At 36.8% G+C, this 26916-nt stretch overlaps 1 protein-coding gene across 4 annotated transcripts in view; it reads right to left on the bottom strand.

Moving 5' to 3' along the window:
• The window catches only part of LOC101886358 (cadherin-18), a 444602-nt gene extending 420983 nt beyond the window's left edge, over positions 1 to 23619 (bottom strand). For 2 of the 4 annotated variants that reach the window (XM_087276878.1, XM_087276881.1), the window contains exons 1-3: positions 23462 to 23619; positions 18936 to 19094; positions 18557 to 18620 (exon numbers count right to left, since the gene is read on the bottom strand). The gene's annotated coding sequence lies outside the window, so the exon portion shown is untranslated. The remainder of the gene's footprint in view (positions 1 to 18556; positions 18621 to 18935; positions 19095 to 23461) is intronic. The other 2 variants (XM_087276879.1, XM_087276883.1) reach the window with 1 other exon arrangement.
• Positions 23620 to 26916: the final 3297 nt, after the last annotated feature.

Raw genomic sequence — 26916 nt, 5'->3', positions numbered from 1 at the left:
ATCTAAATGAGTTTAAAAAAAAAAAAAAACTTTACAAAGCAGTCTCAAACACAATACTACAGAAAGAATTTTTTTATTTTTTTCCTTTGGCCATTTTCTGAACCGAATCCATGGCGCAAAATACATAATTTGCTGTGTAAAAAAATAGACCCAAAGTACTGTTTTCTTTCTTAAATACATGCCGTTTTATGCACTATGCAAATGCATGTCGGAAAAAAAAACATGTGTAAACTGCTGGTGTCAATTGCAGCGAATGGGTCAGGTCATGAATCTGCTTTTCGCTCAAGCTAAACGGCTCAGAAAGCATCGCCGTGAAATCTTGCCTTGAGTTTTGCATGTTAATGAGTTTGTGTGAACGCAAAAGATGGCCCACATTACTTTCTCGCCGAATATGTGTCATGCAAAAACCCTATCAGGGGCAGCTATCTCGGCAAACAATGAAGCACCCGTGGGGATTTGACTCATACCAAATGGCTAGCATTGCTTCCACGTTGCATTACCATTGCAAAAAACTCCCACCCACGTTTCCCTCGGCTCCCCCTGGCTAGGTCACTTTGAGTCTTTGAGGAAGCTGTCCTCCATAAAGGATACGTTAGTTGAGGAGATAAATGCAGCGCGACGCTCTAGGCCATAAGAGCACATTCGTTCACCTGCTAATCATGACCATTAATCACTCCGCCTGACTCTCTCTTTCCCACAGGCCACTGGCACACGGGTCAGGGCCAGCGTCTGCTGCTTGCTGTAGGCTCGCAGGTTAATGTGCATGCTGCTCTACTAGGTAACATGAAGTTTAACATGGTTTCACAGTGCTCTCTCAACAGGCAGGGTGGACAAAACAAGACTAAAGTCAAAATCTCAGAATATTCACACAACTTTGCAGTATTTAAGAAGCAACGCTGGACAAGATTTAAGCGCATTAAAGTGTATTTGTTTCTTATTGTAGATACAGCCTATTCAAGTTTTAGGAACAACAAATAATAACTTCTAGTTGATCATTTGGTATCAGAAGTGGCTAATATGAAAGGGAAATGTCTATAGATTACGCTTATTTTACCAAAATAAAATATGATCATGCCTTGCTTTTTTAATTATTAGACAAAAGTCTTGTCATTTAAAAGAAATAATGTACACTATATAATATAGTCATGGTGCAGAGGAAAAAGAATGAAGATTGTGTCCGACTCCCATGAGCTTTGAGGACTGCATCCATACATCTCTGCAAAGACTCAAATCCCTTAAAGTCATCTGGAATGGCAAAGAAAGCATTCTTGCAGAGTTCTTCAAGATTCTTAGGATTCATCTTCATTGTCTCCTCCATCTTACCCAAGAGATGCTCAATAAGGATCATGTCTGTTGACTGGGCTGGCCAATCCTGGATCTCTTTGACCTTCTTTGCTTTCAGGAACTTTGATGTGGAGGCTGAAGTATGAGAAGGAGCGCTGTCCTGCTGAAGAATTTGCCCTCACCTGTGGTTTGTAATGTAATGGGCAGCACAAATGTCTTGATACCTCAGGCTGTTGATGTCCCCATCCACTCTGCAGATCTCTTGCACGCCTCCATACTGAATAAAACTACAACTAATGCGAATATTAAGCAGGGTTCAACGCTATGGATTTTTTCTACTGGTCTAATCGGGCCAGTGGTTCAGATTTTTACTTGCCCTGCCAAAATTTTCACTCGCCCCACCAAAATAAAATAAAAAACATAGGAAGTTAATAGCTATTTTTTAGCCGCATATTTTAAAAAATGTGTCAAAAATAAATTCTAAATCTAGAATTTAATACTTAAGAAATTTAATAAAAGTATTATGCAAACAAAAATAGTAGTATGGAAAATGTGGAAGCATTTTATTGCGGTTCAAAATTATTTAACAAAAGGTGGGCTGACTTGTCAAACTGACGGCAAACTGTGCAAAACATCACTTCATTTTTTTGTCGCGTTGTTCTCACGTAAATGTCTGCCTTCAAGACATTAGAAACAGACATTTTCTTTTAGCCTTATATTTTGATGTTGCCGCCATGCTGCTGTTTCTTCTCTGTACTGGTTGTTACCAGGTTATTGAAAAAAATTGCATGCTCAAAACATCTAATCAGATAAGAGGAGCCGGAAAGCAATATGGTGTTTACAACATCACAGAGAAGGTAGTGTTTAAAGACTTAAAAACACAAACTTAAAATGCACGCAATTGACAAATAGTCGTAGACAAATTAAATGTTAGTGACAAGGCAGCACTGTCCCAATCGGGCCAGTAATGATCCTGTCTACTGTCCCAAGTGTCTCTCACGCTGGCCCTGGGCCACCGGGCAGTCTCTATTGTTGAGCCCTGTTAAGTATTATTCGTTCAGGTTGGTCAGGTTTACATTTATGTTATGTATGCAGATTGACTTAAATTGTATGTTTGGGGCTCTGTATATACTGTACATCAGAGGTCACCCACATGGTGCCCGTGAGGATCACATGAGTTGCCCGTGGACCTGTTATAAAATTAGCTTACCATAGCACCACCTACCAGTAAGCTGCATCTAATTTGTTTTGTAGCTATTCTTTTTAAATCACACTTGCATTGGTTGATATTTATCTGTTTCCAATCATTGTTGACAACTATTGTGAGAAATCATTAACATGATCAGTGCCTTCACATAGATGAATATCATTAATTATTAATAACATATAATTAAAAGTAAATTGAGCAAATTTGTAATTAGGAAGTGTGTATTAAACTGGTAGCCCTTCACATTAAACGATACCCAAGAAGTAGCTTTCAGTTTCCAAAAGGTTGGTGACCCCTGCTGTACATATTTGTTGTATTTTGTTTATTTTTTTCTTGTTTGTTTATTTATTTATTTATTTTTTAAATGTAAAGCCTAACCAGGGATGAAGGCTGCAAATTAGCTTAATGCTATTTGCCCTATGTACGCAACATCGGTTATCTTTGTATAACAATGTCAAGTGTATTGTCCCTGTTAAATAAACAAGCAAAACAACAAAAATAAAAATAATAATAATAATAATCTACCTTCTGTCACTTTTCCAAATGATCAACTAGAAGTCAAGTTATTATTTGTTGCTCTTGGGATTGACGACAAGACTTTTGTCAGGTAGTGTACGTACATAAAATTCAGGCTTAAAGTTAAGAAACTCAACTGCTGTTGGAACAAAGGAAAGCAAATATCTTATTTATTTGCAAATATGTTTTAAGCCTGAATGTATTATGCTAGCATATTAATTTCTAGACTGATATTTATCATTATTATTCATTTTAAAGTAATATAACTGACTTCATCAGCTCCACTGAACCCAAATAAAGTAAACGTTTAAACTCATTATAATGGGTATTATAAATTGGCTTGCACCGAAATTGCATCAGAAATAGCAAAAAGATATACAGTGACAGGTGTTTAAAACACGGTTAAATGATTCTGATAATTGCACTTCTGCAGAGCAAATTCTAGAGTTGCACAATATCATTTGTTCTCTGCAATTTGGATGTAAAATGCGTATTTGTTGAAAGTAAAAGACGTTGAAAGTTAATGACAGGGTTATATTTGTGATTTCTAAACAGCATCCTCAGACAGTCAGAGTTATCAAGCTGAAATCTTTGCATATAAAGTAGAATGCAGCTTAAGTTTTGGGTCTCAAAGTTGAGATGTGAAAATTTCACAAGCAAGCTTGTATTAACTGCAGTTTGAAAGTGTGTAAGTTGAAATTAGCAAGTATGTCACTTACTTAGGAGGCAAAAACACATCTTAGAAGTCCAAAATCATTAACTGCACAATGAAGTCCATTAAAAAGCATTTAGACCAAGTATTAATTACACATGGTGCATCTTTTTCGCTTCATTAAGAGCTGCAAATGGAAATGCAAAGCGAGACATAAGAGAAATTGCAGACTATATAGTATATCCAGTTGATGTCCAAGCTATTAGCTCCAAAGCTAAGAGTTAGAAACTATTAGTAAATAATCTACACAAATAAAATATTTTATTTATTGGAAATTAGTTCTTAAAAATATTATGTTTTTAAAAATCTGTAGAAAAAAATCTCCCCGTCAAACACTTATACACTCACCGGCCACTTTATTAGGTACACCTGTCTAACTGCTCGTTGATGCAAATATCTAATCAGCCAATCACATGGCAGCAACTCAATGCATTTAGGCATGTAGACATGATCAAAACAATCTGCTCCAGTTCAAGCAGAGCATCAGAAGGGGAAAGAAAGGGGATTTAAGTGTCTTTAAAAGCGGCATGGTTCTTGGTGTCAGATGGGTTGTTGAAAGCATTTCAGAAACTGCAGATCAACTGAGATTTTCACGCACAACCATCTCTAGGATTTACAGAGAATGGTCAGAAAAAAGAGAAAATATCCAGTGAGCAGCAGTTTTGTAGGCGCAAATGCCTTTTTGATGCCAGAGGTAAGAGGAGAAGGGCCAGACTGGATGGATCCAGCTTATAGAAAGGCAACAGTAAGTCAAATAACCACTCGTTACAACTGAGGTATGGAAAAGAGCATCTCTGAACGCACAATCCAACCTTGAGGCAGATAAGCTACGGCAGCAGAAGACCGTGACGGGTGCCACTCCTGTCAGCTAAAAACAAGATACTATGGCTACGATTCACACAGGCTCACCAAAATTAAACAATAGAACAATGGAAAAACATCGCCTGGTCTGATGCATCTGCAACTGCATGATGCTATCATGTCAATATGGACCAAAATCTCTGAGAAATGTTTCCAGTATCTTGTTGAATCTATGCCATGAAGTATTAAGTCAGTTCTGAAGGCAAAAGAGGGTACAACCCAGTCCTAGTAAGATGTACCTAATATAGTGGCCAGTGAGTGTGTGTGTCATTATATTGTTATTTCAGTAGTATTTATGATGTGTTGTAAAGTATGGTACAAAAATCTTGTAATTGACCACCAGTAAAACCAGTATTAGTAAGTAGTAGGTGTACCTAATAAAGTGGCCAGGGAGTGTATATTTTTTAAAGAATTAAAATTTTATAAGAGAGCTAATCATTTTCCCTGCTGAAAAATCCAGCTTAAACCAGCCTAAGCTGGTTGGCTGGTTTTAGCTGGTCGACCAGCCTGGTTTTAGAGGGGTTTTGGCCATTTTCAGGCTGGTTTCCAGCCATTTCCAGCCTGGTCTTAGCTGGTCAGGCTGGGAGATGACCAGCTAAAACCAGCTTGACCAGCCTAGCCAAGCTGGGAGTCCAGCCAAAACCAGCTATATCCAGCTTAAACCAGGCTGGTCAAGCTGGTTTTAGCTGGATTTGGCTGGTTATTTTCCAGCCTGACCAGCTAAGACCAAGCTGGAAATGGCTGGAAACCAGCCTGGAAATGGCCAAAACCCCTCTAAAACCAGGCTGGTCGACCAGCTAAAACCAGCCAACCAGCCTAGGCTGGTTAAAGCTGGATTTTTCAGCAGGGTTGACCCAAAGTGACTCAACTTTGCATATTTCTAAGAAGGTTGAATGGAGAGAGATTACTACACACACTATCAATGCATACACTAACAAAACCTGTAACAAAGCAACACATTGATTTCCCAGTGAAATCACAATGAACTTTAAAAAAAATACTATCAGCTGGTTTGTTTAACGAGTCTCAGCAGCCTTGCAGCACACATAAACTGAGAAACATCTGTTAGCTCACTCTACAACTCCTTGATTAACTACATAGCACCTACATAACCATCTGAGAGGTGTTTTTCAATCCATCTTCTACTTGTGGGCAAAAACTGCAGCGCAATCTTCAGTGCCTTGAGCTATCTGTGTTCACAGCCACTGACAGACCTGCATAAACAATCCCCATCTGTTTCTGTTCTTTCTGACAGTGATGGAGAGACAGACAGTCTTCACAAACTGAGAAGTCACTCTTCATACATGGCGCACACACACACACACACACCTGCCTAGTTATTCCAATTGCTTTCAGACATATAACGGCAGTTTAACACGTTTATAAAACTATATTTATTTGTGATGAGCACAGACACTCCTCTTCACGTATTTACAGGCATGTCACACATACAGTTATTAGGAACCATTCGCTTTCCCTGAGAGACTATTTTAACAACATGGGCAAGACAGACTGCTGGCAATGCGATGTGGGAAGTATGAGCAGAGAAAAGTTTATTTTTAAACCCTTTACCCACAATGTACACAAAAGAAGCGAGACACGATTGTCTTTTATATAGTGTATGCCATCAGCAATCTATTTATTGTATTAAAATTAAATAAACCAAATAATATACAATGAAAATGTATACAGGGTGGGCCATTTATATGTATACACCTTAATAAAATGGGAATGGTTGAAGATATTAACATCCTGTTTGTGGCACATTAGTATATGTGAGGGGGCAAACTTTTCAAGATGGGTGGTGACCATGGTGGCCATTTTGAAGTCGGCCATCTTTGATCCAACTTTTGTTTTTTTCAATAGGAAGAGGGTCATTTGACACATCAAACTTATTGGGAATTTCACACACAAAAAAAAAGCAATGGTGTGCTTGGTTTTAATGTAATTTTATTCTTTCATCAGTTATTTACAAGTTTATGACCACTTTTAAAATGTGTTTAATGTGCTGCCCATTGTGTTGGATTGTCAATGCAACCGCCTTCTCCCACTCTTTACACACTGATAGCAACACCGCAGGAGAAATGCCAGCACAGGCTTTTAGTATACATAGTTTCAGGTGCTGCACATCTTGTATCTTCACATGTATATATGTATATATTCTTTTTTTTTTTTAATTATGGTTATCACAACCGATCAAATACTTTGCCCCATTAAGATATTTCCTAAAAAACTTCTAGAAGAGAACAAATGCATTTCTATAGAAAAAAGGTATATTGATAAAAAAAAGTAATAATTCCTTACATTTAAATAGCCGTTTTGGACATGCTTAACAGCACTTTAAACATATTTTTTTTTTTTTTTTTGGGGGGGGGGTCTTCTCATCCACCACCAGTGTGCTGCATTGAAAAGGATGATACGACGTCAGCCATATTGTGACAGGCGAAACACCACACACAGCTGTTTGGTGGAGAGGAGACAGAGTGATGAAGCCATTTATGATATGGGAATGATTAGGAGGCCATGATGGACAGAAGTCAGTGGACAAAACTGGCCATGGTTCAGCAGTTAAACTCCTACTCCTTTTTTTAAAAGACAATCCTGGAATTTTTACTGACCACAGAGAGTCAGGACCTCAGTTTAACATCTCATTCAAAAGACTCAGAGCTCACCGAACAGTATTGAGTCCCCTTCAATATACTGGGGCGTTAGGACCCAAACAGACCACAGGTTAAACAGACAAGGCTAAAACAGACCTCTTGCTGGTCTCCCTAACACTACTTCTGGCAGCAACCTAGTTTTTCCATGTGGTCTTCCATCCAGGTAATGACAGGGCACAGCCCTGCTTAGCTTCTGTGGGTGACCATGTGAGAGTTATCACTAGTTATAACTAGTTGCCGGCAATGGTTGAAGGCAAAATTATTAGTCATTCTTTTTTAAATATACCCCGGGTTAAGTTTAACAGAGCAAGGACATTTTACAGTTTTTCCTATAATATATTTTCTTCATAAAAAATAAAAAAAAAGTTTCATTTCTTTTAATTTGGCTGAATTTACTTGTTTAAAACTATTTTAAAGACAATATTACTAGCTCTCATCCATCCAGGTACTGACCGGGTGCAGCCCTGCTTAGCTTTAGGGGTTGACCATGTAAGAGTTGGAGAGAGCTAGCTGCCGGTGACCTGTGAAAACTATACCTTATGCAAGTTTATCTGTCAAATAAACTAACTTTTATATTGTATCTTTTAAATATAATTATATACGTTTAATATAAATCATGAATTACAAGTAATGTTTATGCAATTAAAGCAAAAATATTAAATGTCATATACATTTTGTAGAGGGTCAAACAGACAGATTTCAAATATAAAGTTTTATTTTCTTCTGTGGATTCATGCATTCATGTGAATTTTCTTCGTCTTTTTCCAAATTGCTTCAACAAAATAACAATTATTCTCAAATAAATTAATCAAATTTAGCCAAATATAAAATCTTTCAATGATTTTAAAACATATTAATAGTAAATACTGAGTACAATACATACTAAGATACAAATTGCATTCATTCATTTTCCTTTGGCTTACTCTCTATTTTAGAGGTCGCCACAGCGGAATGAACTGCCAATTATGTCAGCATATGTTTTACGCAGTGGATGCGCCCACAGCCCCAACCCAGTATTGTGAAACACCTATACGCACTCATTCACACACACGTACTCATACACTATGGCCAATTTAGCTTATTCAATTCACATGTACCGCACGTCTTTGAACTGGAGCACCTGGAGGAAACCCATGTCAACACGGGGAGAACATGCAAACTCCACACAGAAATGCCATCTAGTGCAGCCGGGACTCGAACCAGTGACCTTCTTGCTGTGAGGCAGGGTTCATAACTACTGTATTTTAATATTCCAAATGATAGGGAAATACAGCAAAACGAGTCTAACAGCACAGTCCTTAGCACATTTCAAATGGGCTAAAATAAAAATAAAATACTCAGCACTGACATCCAAAGAATGACATTTATTATGAAAACTTGGCATATGGCCCAGCCCAAGTGTGTGTGCATGTGTAGATATCACACATTCAGCGCGCATCCTTTTGCTGCGAGGCATCACAGCGTTGATAACGAAGTAAAATATCAGAATCACAGAGGGCATCGCTCATTAATTCTCATCATGAATGCACAATTGTACAAAACGATTTTATGATATCTCTCCGAAACGATCAACATGCTGTTTAATTGGAACAGACAGCAGCTCATATATCACGCCCTGGAGTTCTTAAGACCATCACGAAAATATTAAATATAAATGGCAGCTTTCATATACCCACAACACAGTCCAGTCCACCTGTATATTGCAACAGTTCTTTTTAAACGCATTAAAAGCTTATGATGCAACAGATACAGCCCTGCTGCAACTTCACAGCTTTAAAATGTTAATGTTCTTCACGCCTAATTACATGTAACTACAGTTCAAAATGTAATAAACACCCTAATTAAACTATAACATATTTATCTACACTTGATTAGATTTAATCAAATATCCTGGAGAGTGATATCAATAGCCATAGAGCTTTAGTGGGGGATAAACATGCCAATCTCACAAGGAAACGCAACTATTTTGACGTTTTGTCAGATTAGTGATTAATTTGTACACATTTAATAGAGTTGTACTAAATTTGTAATTTTTAGGAGCAGGCTTGGCACCTAATCCCACCCCCAAACTCAATAGTCACTGTGAGAGCAAATTACATTAAATTGTATGAATGATTGATCAAATTCATCACTCAAAAAACTGACAGTTGTACTTACTTAAAAAAAGAGTGTCAAGTGGTTCCACACAAGTCTATTAAGTAGTTTCTACAAGCAACATTATAGTTGAATGAACTAAATAAATTCAGGTAAAGTTGACAAAGTATTCCTTAGAAGATAAAACCCAATAATAAGCACAGTTTAAGAACCACTGTACATTGTTTACAGCTGTTTAATTACTTAAATCAGTTTTATATATTGTTTACTTTCATAGATATTTATATACTTACATTTTATAATCATACTTCAGTCACTTCTGTGTATATATGTATGTCGTGTATGATGTGTATGTTGTGTGTATGACTTCACTGTGGACGGCAAAGTAAGAATCTCATTGTACAGGGAAATGCGTTTCCTTACCGTGCACATGACAATAAACAGTTGAATTAAATTGAATTGAAAACCCATTCAGATGTGTCACTACTGCATTTGGTTATGTGTATTTCACTTAGTAATGTTACTGTATGTTAGATTTATGAGCACTTTTTTATTATCTTTTAAGTATTTGCTTGTGTCAAACATATTTTTAGAAACAAAATAAATGTATTTATTTTGCAAAGTTTTGCAATATACAACTCCTAAAACACATTAAAAATATCAATTTCACAGGTACACTAAAACATCAAAAATTGAACAGTAAACATTCTTTACAAGGACCTTTATATTGCAACTGCCTTTAAGAATTGATATTAATCTTACTGTAAATAACAGTTTGTTTCAGAAGGGAAAAAAAAGTAATAATAACATTTTGGTCAATAGAGAACATTCCTAAATTGTGCAACTTCCTTCAAATATTGCAATACAAATTATACTTTGAACAATTTCTTATCACAAAAATAAGTTTATTAAAAAAAAAAAAAAAAGATTTAAACACTTAAAATGTTGGTGCCATCAATACAGACAGAATTAAAACTGGCACCTAATTTTAAAAAGCAATTTAAATGTCACAAAGAAAACAACAAAACATCTTCAATGAAATGACTGTTTTTATTTGTCCAGAATGTACCGATTCAACCAACAAGTTTGTCCTTGAGCATTTTGTGTGACGGTTTTTGTGCGTCAAGTTCCAGCAAAACTTTCTGGAAACACTCAAAAGTGTACTTCAGGTCTGAAGGATTAGTTGGATTTAAGCTACGGACTCCCCAAAAAAAAAAAAAAAAAAAGAGTACAATGTTAAAACGACCAGTCAAACCTTTATTACGTAAAGCTTACAGTACTAAGTTTCTGTAGAAATAACACTAACTTGTGTTAATTTAGTTACTTTTATGTGTAATGTAATGTGAACAAGTGTGGGTGTAGTAAAACAATATCTCATTTAAAGAATAATCACAACCATGTTAGACCATGCGCCGGGGACACAGAGTGTATTTTTCCATCCTTAAAATAGCAAAAGTGGATTCTGACACGGCCTTAGTGCTTTTGTGCCTAGATCGTTAAAATAGAGCACATGGTTACATTCAAAACTTTCTTTTTTTTTTTTTACTTTTTATATAGACACAATAAAATTATAGCCAATTATAAAATAACAATATTTTAGATCTGAACATACATGGATTTTGATTGCATTATGAGTGGTAAACTTTTAGAAGTACCACCTTAGTTCAACACATCTTTCTTTTCTCCTCTATTGGGCTGAAATGGTAGCATCTGCGTAATCACAGCCTGCATGCTAGAGGCATTTTAATCAACGAGAGTGATTCATGAGCTTATAGCTGACAAATACAATAGTGTGGGTCAGCGTGACACACACACACACACACACACACACAGAGACACACAAATCATTAGTATCGTTAATGCCTACTCTTAACTTAAGGCATTTTAAAAGCAAGTTTCTCCCCCTCAAAAAAAAAAAAAAAAAAAAAAAAAACGGAAAGCACACAAGATGCAGTCAGACAGAAAAGCAATCTTTTCTTCCTCTTTCTCTTTTGCTTGAGACAGCTCACATCCTTGACAGATGCTTCTGTCTCTGTTTTTCTCTCAGACAATACCACAGCTTTTTGCCATCTTTTTTGAAGGCTTTCTGCTTCCACAGTACAACAGATGACCTCAGTATTAGAGCAAAATACGAGACATGAATCAGGCATGTTACACACTAAACGCCGGGAAAAGCTACTAGTAATTTAAAGTCAAGTTTGGCTTTTGACAAAAATGTTGGCAAAACTAAAAGTTACTAGAAAAAGTATTTCACTGCCTTACCAAAAATACAGTAATTAGACAATGTATCAGCATTTTATAAACAAAATAATTAGTTCATTAGCAGTGGTGAGACTGTAAACAGTGGTAACAGTATGAACTCTTTGTGAAGTTTATTTATAAACTAATTTCGAGATGATCATTTGCTTTTGATTGCTTGCCGCCGGTCCCGCGTCATTCAATTTATGATTCACCAACAGTGGTGTAAACAAATTACAAATGCTCAAATTACTGTAATTGAGTAGTTTTTCTCAGGAATTGTAATTTACTAAGTAGTTTTAAAAAAAAGTGTACTTTTACTTTCATTGGAGTACATTTTTAGAGCTGTATCAGTACTTTTACTCCACTACTTTCCTTCAACCTGCAGTCACTACTTTATTTCTTTTTTGTCTATGGGGATTAGAAAAATCAGTCCAGTGATTCCTGTCCAATCAAATTGCACATAGAAGGTAAATTGCAGCATAATGATCTACCTCAAGAGATTTTTAATTGCAGCAAACTGTTTGAAACCATTAAAAGTGTCCAAAAAGATGTCCAAAATCTTTACACGCATAAACCCAGAGACTGTTCAGATGCATGTCACTGTTGAGAAGATGATGGATGTTTACTGTATGATGACCGAAATGGCCTTAAACATCCAGAAGGCACAAAACATCAACATGATGTCAGATTGACGTTGTACCCCAATGGTGTGGCAATGTTGCATTTTTTTCGGAAATGAAAATCGGATTGACGTCAGGACTCAAAGTCAATTCGACATCAATGTCCAACAACCAAATTAAAATCAACCACATATCAACGTCTTATGGTGTTACAGCTTGACGTTATGTGGACGTTACTACTATGACGTCTATCAGATGTCGGATTTTGGGTATGATACCTGACGAATAAATTTCAAAATTTCAAAACATTAGATTTTGGTATCTTTTAACAAGCTAAAATCAACCAAACATGAACCTCATCTGATGTCGTTATTGAAAATAAAAACAACTTAGTCCTTAGAAACTGGCTAGACATTGAATTTTGGTCACCTGACGTCATGATCTAACCTAATATTAACATCTTATGACATTGTGTGCCTGCTGGGCAATAACTAAATGCACTACAGAATGTTACGTTTACACACATCCACAAATTACATGTAAATGCATTGGCTTTCAAAGCGTAATACTCACTACTCTTGAGTACTTTTGAAAGGGCTACTTTTTACTCGTACTTTGAGTAATATTTACAACAGTTACTTTTACTCTACTTGCACTACGTTTTCATGCAAGTAATGTTACTTTTACTTAATATGATTTTCAGTACTCTTTCCACCACTGTTCACCAATCAGACAATTCCTAAGCCACTATAAATACCCTAAGTTCCATATCACAGCCATCTTCGTTTTGAAGAACCCCCCTTCCACCCCTACTCATCCTCCTTTCCTAGATGGGTGGCATGGTGCCCTAGTGGTTAGCACTGTTGCCTCACAGCAAGAATGTCACTGGTTCTAGTCCTTACCAAGCCAGCCAACGTTTCTGTGCGGAGATTACACGTTCTCCCCGTGGTCACGTAGGTTTCCCCCGGGTTCCCCGGTTTCCTCCCACCGTCCAAAAACATGCAACTTAAGTTAATTGACTAATCCAAATCAGCACTAGAGACATGCTTCTAGTAAGTATCTCTTAAGAGCAATCACTATCTGTTCATTAGCTACTACAGCAGGGAAGTTTGAGACCAACCAAGGATCTTATGAGCTCAGGGCTCTCTCCCAGGACAGCATGCCAAACAAGCTTTATAAATCAATCATCAGCTAAGTGTGAACTCTTGAACTTAATTTGACAATACAACTAATTAGCAAAACTCATAATTATAGCAACTAGTAGGGCTGTGCAATTAATAAAAATTTAGTTTCAAATTTCGATTTTGGTTTCCAACGATTAGGAAAAAACATTAATCAAGATTAAACGATTATTGCTTTTCACATGGAAATGAGTAAAATTTTTTCCTGTCATTTGACTTTTGCAGCATGGGAAGAGCTTCATTTTTTATGTGTATTTGATTCATTCATGTTTTTAATACATTTATGAATTTTAATTTATAATAAATATATATCTCCGAAACATTTCGGCCATATGACCAACTGATAATTCTTTTAAATGATCGTGATTACAATTATGACCAAAAAGTCGTGATTATGGTTTTTCCCAACATCGAGCAGCCCTAGCAACTAGTCCATTTACCTAAAATAGTGAACTGTGAGAAAACTAAGCTAGTAAACATACATTGAAAATAGTCAAGGGTGTAGGAAAGTAATTGGGCGGGCGGTTCAATCGATAAAATTGGTTTGGTTTAGGGAAGGAGGAGGGTAGGTCAGTTGATTGGCCAGTCGCACAAACAATCATTCAGTCAGTCAGACAGTGGCCTCTCGTGGGTGAACAGCGCGGCACTGACGAGAGACATTTGAGATACGAAAAAGCGCACACAGCAGCCTCTCGCTGGTTCGCGAAAACAAAAACTGCAAAAATACCTACCTCCCGGGACGTATTTCGCGGTCTACAGAAAGGTTCACAGGACTACATTTTCAGAATGAGCCTGGGTTGAAAATAGTAGCAGTTAAATAGTTTGCTTCAATATATATGTATATGGTGGCATGGTGGCTAAATGGTTAGCACTGTCAACTAACAGCAAGAAGATCGCTGATTCAAGTCCAGTTGTTATTTCTGTGGATTTTGCACGTTCGCCCTGTGTTGGTGTGGGTTTTCTCTGGGTGCTCCGGTTTCCCCCACTGTCCAAAAACATGCGCATTAGTTGAATTGAATAAACTAAATTGGCCGTAGTGTATGAGTGTGTGTATAAATGAGTGTGTATGGATGTTTCCCACTACTGGGATTGCTATATAAGGCTATATATAAGCCCATAGGAACAAATTTGCTAGGATTGCCAGCAGGAGAGTAAATATGCAATAACATATTGAAACATAAACATTACTGCTTTTGTTGCATATTTAATTAAATAAATGCAGCATTGGTGAGCAGAAGGTCGTACTTCAAAAGACAAAACTTTTTATTTCCATTTATTGCATGGAACTAAGCATTACCGAACAGTATATCATCTGCGAATGTATATTTAGCTTTAGATTCATTGACCAATGCATGCATGTGTTTGTGTGTGTGTGGTTATTCAATTATTTCATTAATTTTTCTTCGGCTTAGTCGCTCCAGGGGTCACCACAGTGGAATGATCGGTCAACTATTCCAGCATGTTTTTTTTACGCAGAGGATGCCCTTCCAGCTGCAACCCAGTACTGGGAAAGACCCATACACACTCATCAGTACACTACAGCCAATTCTGTTTACCCAGTTCACCTATATCACATATCTTTGGACTGTGGGGGAAATCAGAGCACCCGGAGGAAACCCACGCCAACACAAGGAGAACATGCAAACTCCACACAGAAATGCCAACTGACCCAGCCAGGGCTGAAATCATCTGCCTTCTTGCTGGGAGGCGATATTTCTATCCACTGAGCCACCATGTGTGGTTATTTAAAGATTAAAATTTAACCAGCAGCTGTGAAGGAAAATGTTTTTTTTTTTCTTCTTTTTTGACAGCTGGCAGAAAGTAAGAATATAGAGCTATAAAAATCATATCATTTGGTAATGTTAACATATTTGTATCTTGGCAAATTCTAGCACTGAGTCACTGTTGAGACAAAATATGTAAGATAACTATGTTTTTTTCCAGCACAAAAACTTGTAGCTGTCTAGAGGAACATCTGACATATCAAAGAGCTCTAAATGGGGATGCCTTTTTCCATTACCTAAGAAATAAATCAGTAAACTAAAAGAAAAAAAGCTACAAGCAATTCAATCCCTAGTTTTTGAATCAAAATTTACAATGCCAACACTTTATAATGCAACATTGACTCAATCTGAAAAGGTAGCCTTATATACATTTCTAGAGATCGCGAATTATATAGCCAGAGCTACATATGGTTGCAATTTGTCTTTAAAACGAACGGTATGGGGTGGTATGATGCTGTTCCTTTTCGCGCTTACCAGCTGACCGCTTACCTCAACAGCTTTTATGCTGTTACCACTATGTGCAGTAGCTTGAAGCACAAAAAGCAGAGCAGAGTTGACCTTGACGACTGGGTTCAAGTCCAGCAAAGAACGGTTCCAGAAAGCAGGTAAGACAAAAACAGAAGTAACAGGGTGAGAATGTGGTAAAATCTAAAAACATGGTAAAAATCAGGCTGCGGCAAGGGCTTTTCTTTTTCTGCATTGCTTTTGAAAACACTATCGGTTAGGGTTTAGGGAAGTGGGTGGATGCTGGTCAACCAGTGGTTTTTAAAACACTTTCGGTTGGGTTAAGGGAAGTGGGTTCTGTTGAGGTAATCGGTCGAGTGGTCAGTCAGTCTTTGAGGCTTCGTTTACACTAATACATTTCATTTTAAAACGCATACGTTTTGCTTAAGTTACACCTTCCGTCCACACTAACCAGGAGTTTCCAGCCTTGAAAATGGATCATTTTGGAAACGCTTAAGAGGCCAATTTGGTTTTAAAACGCTACTGCTGCGTGTCAGTGTAGATGGGGGAAAACAGAAACATCTGAAAATGGAGACGTGGCTGCAGACATTCACATCTGACAGGAGCTTTTTCCAAAATATTAAGTGCACAAAGTTCAGTCCTGCATTATTTCCTTGTAAGTTCAAACTTCACAAGTTTGATATGGAAAACAAACTCCAGAGGACACGTCGGGTAAATCTTCAAAGAGAACAGTGTACTTCATAACATCATTCGCATCACCATGCAGGCTAACAATCTGAATATTAAAACGAATACATGATATAAGGAAATGCCTATTTTCATATTGACATTTGATATTCACCTTAACAGACACCAAAAATATTGAGGCTATGTGTAGCTGCATATTTATATGACCGTCATCTTCACTGTATGCATATATATAACAAAACAGAGCCTATAACATAACTGCCTTCTTTCATTTCCATTGAAAAATACGAAATATACCCTGACTCAATAATGGCCATTATAAAAGTATAGAGTACAATAAGTTTATACATTACAGGAAATAAAGGCAAGCAATCAGCCAAATGTGCAGAATCAGTTATATAAAAGTAATATATTAACCTAACTTTTTTTATGATTACTTTGATTACGACTTGCAAACTATATATATATGTAAATATATATGATGTAAATAAGTGATATCTCTAAACTTTAATAATAAATCTAAATAAAATGCAGCGCTTCCCATCTCCAGTCGCAATACCTTCTGGGACGTCCAGAGCAAATTCGGTGCTCAAGTCTGCATCAGTGCGTCCTCGATATCAAGAACACATCCGGGAAGTTTCAAGCGTCCTCCGTACTTGCGGTCTTGAGTATTGAAACTGAACTTAGGCAGCTGATGATGACGTTTCACGAGAACACGAGGACGCAAGACCGCTGAAGAACGCATATTGAGAAACAGCCATTGTGTCTCTCTGTCTCTCCCACAGCCCACTCCAGCTCGTGAACGATCCAGCACCAGAACTCTCACCTTCCTTCACCACCTCCCCGGAGCACTCAAGCACGCACCTCAAGAAGAGCACCCTTTAAATCACGTATATCACTTGTAAATAAAGTACCCTCCAGGGACTTGTTTGTAACTCTACTCAACTGTGTTTGTGTTTTCCCTCTGCCTCGCTACAATATATATATATATATATATATATATATATATATATATATATATATATATATATATATATATATATATATATATATATATATATACATATATATATATTTAATTTTGTGATATTTACACCTGCGTCCGATCCCGCCTAACTTCTGCAAACAGACGGCAACCAGTAGCATTAGAGATAACAAGTACAAAAAGTCCTAAAAATCCAAAAAGTTTTGCGCGAGCAGAGCGAAGAGCCAGCGAGCAAGCAATTGTTTAAAACGAGCTCACAAGCGGCTGTTTCCTCACGGTGGATCAGTTCAGCGCACGTGTGAACATCTTCTGTGTGCGCGAGCAGTAGTTTCCTCGTGTGCAGACCAGTAATCTGCTCGCGGTTCATGTCTCCTCGCGCATAAACATCACAGGTACGCTTGATTATTTTTGCCATGGAATTGCTATCACAAAAGGCTCTCTAGAGAAATTTGACATCTTAAAAAGCGTACACAGCAGCCTCTGGTGGATTTGCGAAAACAAAAACTGCAAAAAAAAAAACGTAGCTCCTGGGACCTATTTGGCACTCTTCAGAAATGTTTATAGGGGTACATAATCAGAAGGAGTCTAGGTTGTAAAAATGTCAATAAAATTCTGTGTTAAACTGCAGAATTAAATTTTCAACTTAAAAAAGAAGAAGAGTAGAGATTACAGTAGCATAAATAGAAAACAGCTGTGAATCATTACTATTTTACCAGGGAAAACACAACCCATGACAACAACACATTTGTCATCCTATTATGCAGCATTCTGTGCTTGTGTGTTGGTGTCAAAAAAATCCTCCATCAGCAAATGTGTTACATCCCCAAGTAACTGCATTATTGAACTGTTCCAAGCAACACACACACACAAACAAACACAAACTCTGACAAACACTGAACAAGGCACAACAAGGCATGAATGTAGTATCAGTGTCTTCACTGGCTTTTGAGAATGAATAGTCTCAATATGGCAACAAGCCACCACACACACGCATAAAGTAAGCAATATAACTTTTCCCAGAGAGAGCGCCTCTAATTGAACGATACATCACATGTGAGACACCATCGAGCGCCACCCATCCCTAACCATCAAATTACCCACACAATCTCTATTTCACTTTCAATCACTCCACAACTCTCAATCTCATCTATATTTCCCACCAACTTCGCACATCCATAATCCACATCCCGTTGCATCAATATTCATTCCTCTCCCGAATGGGCCAACATCGCAGGGAAAGCGAGGGATTTCGGTCTTACCTGTAGGCTTTCATAGATCCCCCGTCTTCTATACGGCGCAATCTTTTACCCGATGCATCGACAGCTGCACAGGATCCAGGCAGCATGCGAGAGGATGGAGATGCAGATACAACAGAGAAAGAGAGAAGGAGAGAGAGGGGATCTGAATTATGGATGGAGAGTGAGGGTTCCCTCATGCCGGATATGGTGGAGTGTGAATCATCTTTCTGGCATGAATCAAACATAGTCCAGGAGAAAGCGAAAGGTAGAGGGAGGGCTAGCAGATGAATAGAGGACTGGAAAGCAAAGGAACGGTGGAGAGAGAGAGAGAGAGAGAGAGAGAGAGAGAGAGAGAGAGAGAGAGAGCAGAGGAGAGAGTCGATTGAGGTTGCATACTCACTCTCTATCGCTCTGGCTTTCAGTCCAGGCATCTCCAGTTTTCATCTGCTGTTGTTTAATCAGTCTGACGGAGGCTAATAGTTGTGTATTGAACTGGTGGGTTCAATGACAAATATTGCAGATGCTTTCGTCCATCATCATCCAAGATTGTAAAGTACTCCTAAAGGCACGGACAAAGCAAAAGAACACGACATGTAATCAGTGGCTTACTCGGATAAATATGCTCATTAAATAGACTGCGATGGGTGGAAAGTGTTTGGATTGGTCCAGCTGTCATTGAATTACCGGCCACTTTATTAGGTACAACATACTAGTACCCTGTTGGACCCCCTTTTGCCTTCAGAACTGCCTTAATCCTTCATGGCATAGATTTAACAAGGTACTTATTCCTCAAAGATTTTGGTACATATTGACATGATAGCATCACGCAGTTGGTTCATTCGGCTATGGCGACCCTGGATTAATAAAGGGACTAAGCCGAAAAGAAAATGAATGATTGATCTCAACCACTCTTACTGGCAGAGCTGCGATAAAAGCATAACTCTTTTGGACTGTTTTTAGGGGGCGGGAGAGGGGGGGGGGGGTACCCAAACTCTATTCATTTTTCCACAGAGATTATGTCAGACATCAAATAAAAAAAAATGCACATTTCAAAGCATCTCACAGGATGTTTAAATGTGCAATATTTTGACAAACTGATGTTCAGTAGGTTGTGAAAGATATGTAAAAGCAGTATTTATTTAAGTATTCGGCTAACACAGCCCAAAATATGTCAATAATTGATAATTTTCAACAGCAATTATCTGCAAAGAAAAAAAAAAAAGGGTTTGTTCGCTTCAGTGGCATTGTTTAGATTCTGTGCCTCCAATATGCCCAGTTGATGACATACTGTGAAAACAATGTACAGCAGGGGTCACCAACCTTGGCCATGGAGGGCTGGCATCCCTGCTGAATTTAGCTCTGATTTACCTCTACACACCTGCCTGGAGGTTTCAAGTATATCTTGTAAGACTATATTCAAGTATACCAAGTCAGTAACTCTATGGATATGGAAAATTCTGTATCTGCTTGTTATGTCTGACGTCACGCGACTCTGCTTCCTAGTCCAATTGCTCTATCAAACTGGAAGGGTGGCAGGGCCGGAGTGGGACTCCTTTTCAGCCCTGGAATTTTAAGCATTAGACTGGCCCACCTCAGTTCCTAACTGATTATATTAAAATAAGGTCATTTCCAATTCAGTTTCTAATTACAATATCACGTTTTTTTCAAGAAAACAGCTGCTTTAGAACTTCAAATGTTCAACAACCTTACAGTTGTATATGTCTTAACAATAACAATGAAGAAAAAAATAAATAAATAAATAATTACTCAGGCGAGGATCGAACTCGGATCGACAACGTCGTGACACAATGTGCGGACCACTGGACCACAATGGAGCTGTTATGCTTGTGTGGCCGGAATGATAGTTACATCATCATTACCCTGCAGGCTGCATTTTGCTCATGGGGCTGCGAGACAATAAATGAGAAGAGCAGAGCTGCAGCAAAATAATGAATAAAAAGAGTGAGGCTATGGTCAAATAAATAAATAAATGAAAAAAGTGCAACTGCTGAGAGTGCAAGCAGCTAGAAACACCAGCCCTCGTGGCCAAAAAACAGACCGGCCCACCAGGAACTCTCCCGGTCCTCCCAATTGGCCAATCCGGGCCTGGGGGGTGATGTGTATAAGCTAGGGATGGGAAGATTAACCAATATGTATCGATACGCGGTCATGCGAGTGCACGATGCGAGTGCATCGGTAGAGCAGCAGAGGATGAATGAAATTTTGGAAGCAAATCGAGATGCATCGGTTTTTGCGAGATGCATCGATTTTTTCCAAGATACAACTTATATTTTTAATATAGAATGTATTTTTTATTTATTAACAAGTGTTGTCAACCTGTTTTTGGCGCATAATTTAATCGACCTACATAAAGTATGCATTAGCAACGGGCTTGCGGATGTGTACACTTACACTACAACTCAGTGTATCAGGTGTGCGGATGAAGCTAGTGGTGCGCCCTCGGAAAGCGCAAGAAGCAAAACAAACATTTTATTCCTCACTGAGTTTTAAATCTAAAGTATGGCAACATTATGGATTCTGCAGAAAGGATGGACGACTTGACAGGACAGATGCAATTTGCAAAATGTGCCGCACATCTGTAAAATACACGGGCAGTATGACTATTCTGATATCTCACTTGAAGCGGCGCCTTGGTGTTGTTGTGGAAGCATCTTCCAGTGTTCCTGCATCCCCGGCTTCCTGCTCTGCTTCAACTGTAGCTACCAGCTCCAAAAGTGGTGAGAAAAGCATAGAAAGTTTTCTCCATGCGCAACAGTTCTGCTCGCTCTACGCCAATAACGAATGTTATTGCATTGTTCATCTGCAAAGATATTCAGCCTAGTGTCACGGAGAACGAAGGTTTTAAACACCTCCTGTTAATTTTTATTTATTTATATTTTATTAGCCTGTTGTTTACAGTGATAGTGATGTTTCAAAGCAACATAACACTGCTAGTTCACGACCTGAAGTTTTGAATATTCAGTGGCAAAATATCTTTGTAAAACTTGTTTTCATAGTTGAAAAGTTAAATCACAATTCTTGTTGTGCAATGGTAAACCTTTATGTTGAAAGAGTGCAAATATATACATTTATAATATATATTGCACTTATACATTCTGTTTATCTTGAAAATACTTAAATAATATGTGCTATAGGTTCTAAAATGGCCCTCTACTGTAAACTGACACTGGCTCTGAGAGAAAAGCCAGTTTGTAAAAAAAGTCTTGGTTTTACTTGGTTAATAAATAATCAAACTCATTCAATGGCACAGCATCCTCTTTCACATCATCTCATAAACTTGATCTAATTAGTTAGTGCTGAATTATCGCATTGTATCATGATATGGGTGTAAATCGTATCGTGTTGCATCGCAATGTCACAAATGTATCGCTAATATATCGGATCGTATTCTTTGTATAGAGATGCGTATCGGATCGGCATTATAGCTTAGATGCCCAACCCTAGTATAGGCTCAACAAGTGGTACTTATTAAAGTTTACAAATAAATGAACAAATAAATAAACACTGTAATACTTTCAAAAATCAAACAATATTTATATTTCGGATAGTTTGGCTAATGCTTTCTGGAACGTCATCCATTGGCTTGAAAAAAAAAACTTTTATTAGCTTGTTCAAGTGCGTTTGATTCAGTTGAGCTAAACTCTAAACACCGGTCCTGCAAGAACAAGTTTGATGACTCGCCAACCTTATTTCCCCAAGTAGGACATGTTCTTGAAATAATGTCTATGTTGATCCTTTAACAACATTCTAATCAGCCAATCAAAATTAAGGAATACCGTTTGCCATTTATGTTAAGTTTAGGCTTTCAGTTTATGCACCTCTACATGAATGTTGTCCAATTATTTTATCTCCCTGATTTCTTATTTTAGGAAAAAGCTTACAGTTATGGTTGGGTTTAGAGGTAGGGTGTGCTTGGTGACCCCTGCTACACAGGCTACACTGAACAGAATGCAAGGCAGTCATTGTAAGTGCATCCACATTTAAAATGTAGTGTCTTGTATGGTTTCTGTTTAATATAAAGGATTTTTTTTTTTTTTTTTTTTTTGCTTAAACTCTTGCAAGGCTGTTTTAATTAGAGCTAAAAAGAAATTGGTCCACTTTTTAATGACACATTGCCTATATATAGGTATTAAGGTTGCTTTTTTCTGCAAAAACCCTCTTTTATTGGAAGTTTGTCCCAAAATTGAAAACGTTTTTGCTGTACTTAACTTTATATTGTTCCACATCCATATTGTCTGCAATACAGCATACCAATTACCATACAATAAAAGTAGAAAGGGGCAAAATGTTATTATAAAATAATAAAATGTATTGCATAACTATAACACAACCTGCTATATAAATAGATTGAGGTAAAGTTGGTTTTGACATTGGCACATTCGTTCAGTGACAGTTTCATACATTGTTTACTATGGTACTTTGAATATTCAGACTGAAATCACATGTAAGTATGACTTCAAAACAACATTAGCACTATTTAATTGTCTGTGAATATTGTTGTACTTTGATGGTTGTTGGCTGCTAATATGATTTCACCATTTAGAATTTGCAATGGATACTTTTCTGAGAATATATTATTAATGAGAAATACTGAAAGTGCGAATATAAAACCAACTTTACCTAAGTTATAAATAGTAAAGCCTTTTGATAGTTGATGACAATATCAGATAATGTGGGTGAACAGCATTTTTCACTGTATTAACACACTTCAAAGTATTAATTAATGCTCTTCATACTACGAAAACAGTAGTACTCAACAATCAAATAAGTTACTAATTACAGGTTATTATTAATAACCTTCCATAATCTGAGATCGTGATTCATTTTCTCTATTTGGCATGAATTTGGTAATTTTGATCAGATTAAAACATATAAAGGACATTTTAACAAAGATATCTATATTACCTGACAGACATCAGTGAATTGGGTGTGTTAAATGTATCATATTTGTCCTTGGCGGTCTTTAGAGAGAAAACAATCTCCAACTTTGTTTGGTCAATCGTTTTCCTGTCAGTCACATTGCTTGTTCACAACATGGAAGCCCATATAAGGAAACAGGAAGTGGAAAAACATCACGTTTAATGCATTTAAGTCTTCATACAGAGTGAATTCTTAAATGTTTTACCCTCAAGTTTATATATCATGTTCTTATTTTTTTTTCTTCTTTCTTTCGTTCTCTTGTATCTTTTTTTCATTGATAGTGTTATTTATATTCTGTTTTTAAAAACGAATAGCCTAATGCTGCACACTTGTGAAATGTTTTTTTTTTTTTTTTTTTTGCAAATAAAAAAATACAGAGCTGTGAAATGTTCGAGTAACAGATATTTATACTTTCTGGCGGAGTTTATCAGCAAAATGAGATAATTTCATTTTTTAATTTATTTCATATCATGTGTTTGTGCAGTGAAAAGTTTTTTTTTTTTGGCAAAAAAATTACATTTTTTAAAATAAACCACATTTTTAAACCAGGAAAAAGTGCTGCAGGATTTCGGATATGGGCTGAAAAAGGGTAAAGGAAAGTACAAGATATGTACAATGAGGATAAAGTATTTATGTCCTTCGGTCCTTCACAAAAATTCGACGTTCAAAAGACACATTTTTAAAAATAATTTCAACTTAAAAGTTTTATATAATCTCAAATCATTCATTAGGTATTCCTTACATTTCCTCATTACAGGCAGCAATCATAGGACACTGTTATGATAAAGGTTTAATCTCCTCTTTGTACGGACTTTGTACACTAAATCCACCCCTGAATAGACCCCAGAGGTAAAAGAATGACGCTGTTGTCTTCTTTGCTTATATATATATATATATATATATATATATATATATATATATATATATATATATATATATATATATATATATACATAATTTTATTTATTATTTTTTTTTTTTAACACGTTGTCCTCGGTTAATTTGGTACAATTGCAGATCAGAAGTTATTATATGTATAAAATCTACCTCAACTACCAAACCATTTAGCACATCTTAAAGCAGTAGTGAATTAACTGTTTTCTGTCTACATCAGGGGTGTATTGGAGGGGCCGGTGTCCTGCTGAGTTTAGCTCCAACTAGCTTCAACACACCTGCCAGAAAGTTTAGTATATCCAGTAAGAGCTTGATTATCTGGTTCAGGTGTGTTTGATTAGGGTTGGAACTAAAGTCTGCAGGACACCGGCCCTCCAGGACCATGTTTGGACACTCCTGGTGTACGTCATCTATTATCATTAATGTTCAAAATAAAGATAGGCTATATTACCCCATTTACCTACTAAAAAAACAGAATATAGGAGGTGGAACAGTGGCTCAGGGGTTCTCACGGCAAGAAGGTCACTGATTCGAGTCCATGCTGGGTGAGTTGGCTTTTCTGTGTGGAGTTTGCATGTTCTCCCTGTGTTGGCGTGGGTTTCCTCCAGGTGCTCCTAGATTTGGATAAACTACATTGGCCATAGTGTGTGAATGTGAGTGTATGGGTGTTTCCCAGCACTGTGTTGCAGCTGAAAAGGCATAAAGGACTGCTTAAAACATGCTGGAATCGCTGGTGGTTCATTCCACTGTGGTGCTGATAAACAAAGGACTAAGCCAAAAGAAAATGAATCAATGAAACAAAACATTAATTCATTTCATAATTAAATGAATCCAAAATTGGTGATTTGTCAGGAATATTTTAAATATTTTGAGTTGAAAAGTTCTCCGACGAGGGACAGTTCTTGAACATTCAGTGATAACACACTGACCACAGCATATCATAGTGTTCTAATGTTGGACAATAGAAGAACAGCAAGGATGCAAGCAAGGTCAAGCCTAGAAGAAGATGAGGAGTAAGATAGATGCATGCTGGAAATTATGTGGCCAAGAACAGATACACTTCTGATTAAATAAAGCCCACTGTTTTGTTGCAAATTCTCCAACGTAGCCAATGATCAAAAGAAACACTGTGGATTCAATTACGCAAATATGTAGATACAACATGTTCAATTTAACTTGCGTGTTAATTGCATATGCCATAAAGAAATAGTGTATTTAGAAATAGAAATAGTGTATTTATTGTATTTTCAACCACTGTCATCAGAATTACACCAATTATTTATGATAGGAAATGGATAGGAGTACAATATTTTATTGACAACATATTAAACATTCTGACTAGGGCTGTATGATATTGGAAAAATCTGACATTGTAATACTTCATTTTTCTGCATTATGCAGTTGAAATCAGAATAATTAGCCCTCCTGAATTATTATCCCCCCTGTTTATTTTTTCCTTAATTTCTGTTTAACGGAGAGATTATTTCAACACATTTCTAAACACAATAGTTCTGATAACTCGTTTCTAAAAACTGATTTATTTTATCTTTGCAATGATGACATGTAAATAACGACTAGATATTTTTCAAGACACTTCTATACAGCTTAAAGTGACATTTAAAGGCTTAACTAGGTTAATTAGGTAAACTAGGCAAGTTAGGGTAATTAGGCAAGTTATTGTATAATGATGGTTTGTTCTGTAGACTGAAAAATATAGTTTAAAGGGGCTAATAAAGAAAAAAATACCAGACATACTGTGAAAACTTCTTTGCTCTGTTAAACATCATTTGGGAAATATTAAAAAAAAAAAAACTTTAAAAAATCAAAGGGGATATAATAATTCTGACTTCAACTATATATTGCAATATATTGTGTTTCACCACATGGGTTGAATAGATCTATTTGCAAAGAAATCATTAAATAGGATTGACTTGGGTGAATTTCTAAGGGTGTGAATCATATATTAAAAATAAGAAACACATTGTGATCAAAAATAATTACAATAGAGCAACAAAAAAGGTCAAATTAATAGTGCTATATGGTTTTCCGTAGAATCAAGCAGTATATTCAGGTACAGAAATTGAATAATATAATGTAAAATAACACTGTGTAGTCTTCATTGTTTTTATTCAGGAAAATATATCCTCATTAAAGTCTCAAATGTAATTTTTATTTTTTTTGTGCCAGAATGCTATAAACTTTCTTGAAATACCTTTAAAACAAATGCAAATAATAAGCTTTTACTCTGTTGGTTATACTTTGTATAATAGAATAGAATAGAATATTAACAATTTATGCCACTTTAACAAATGTATTGATTTATTATTTAACACTAGCTATCAACAATGTTTAAGAAATGGTATTATTCAAAAGTCTTATAATGACAGGACAAAAACTAACCCAAAACCGCACTGATTTGCTTCTCAGGCTTCTGTAAATGGCATGAGCGTGAGCAGGCTATGACCAGGGTGGGTTGGATCCCCTAAAATGCTATTTGCCCTAGACAGACAACGTCATTGATAAAGTTCCTCAATAGATGTCATTTT

Source organism: Danio rerio, chromosome 12 (genome assembly GCF_052040795.2).
Source record: "Danio rerio strain M-AB ecotype USA chromosome 12, GRCz13ab, whole genome shotgun sequence".
NCBI classification, from domain to species: Eukaryota; Metazoa; Chordata; class Actinopteri; order Cypriniformes; family Danionidae; genus Danio; species Danio rerio.
This window is presented reverse-complemented; position numbering and strand designations above follow the sequence as displayed.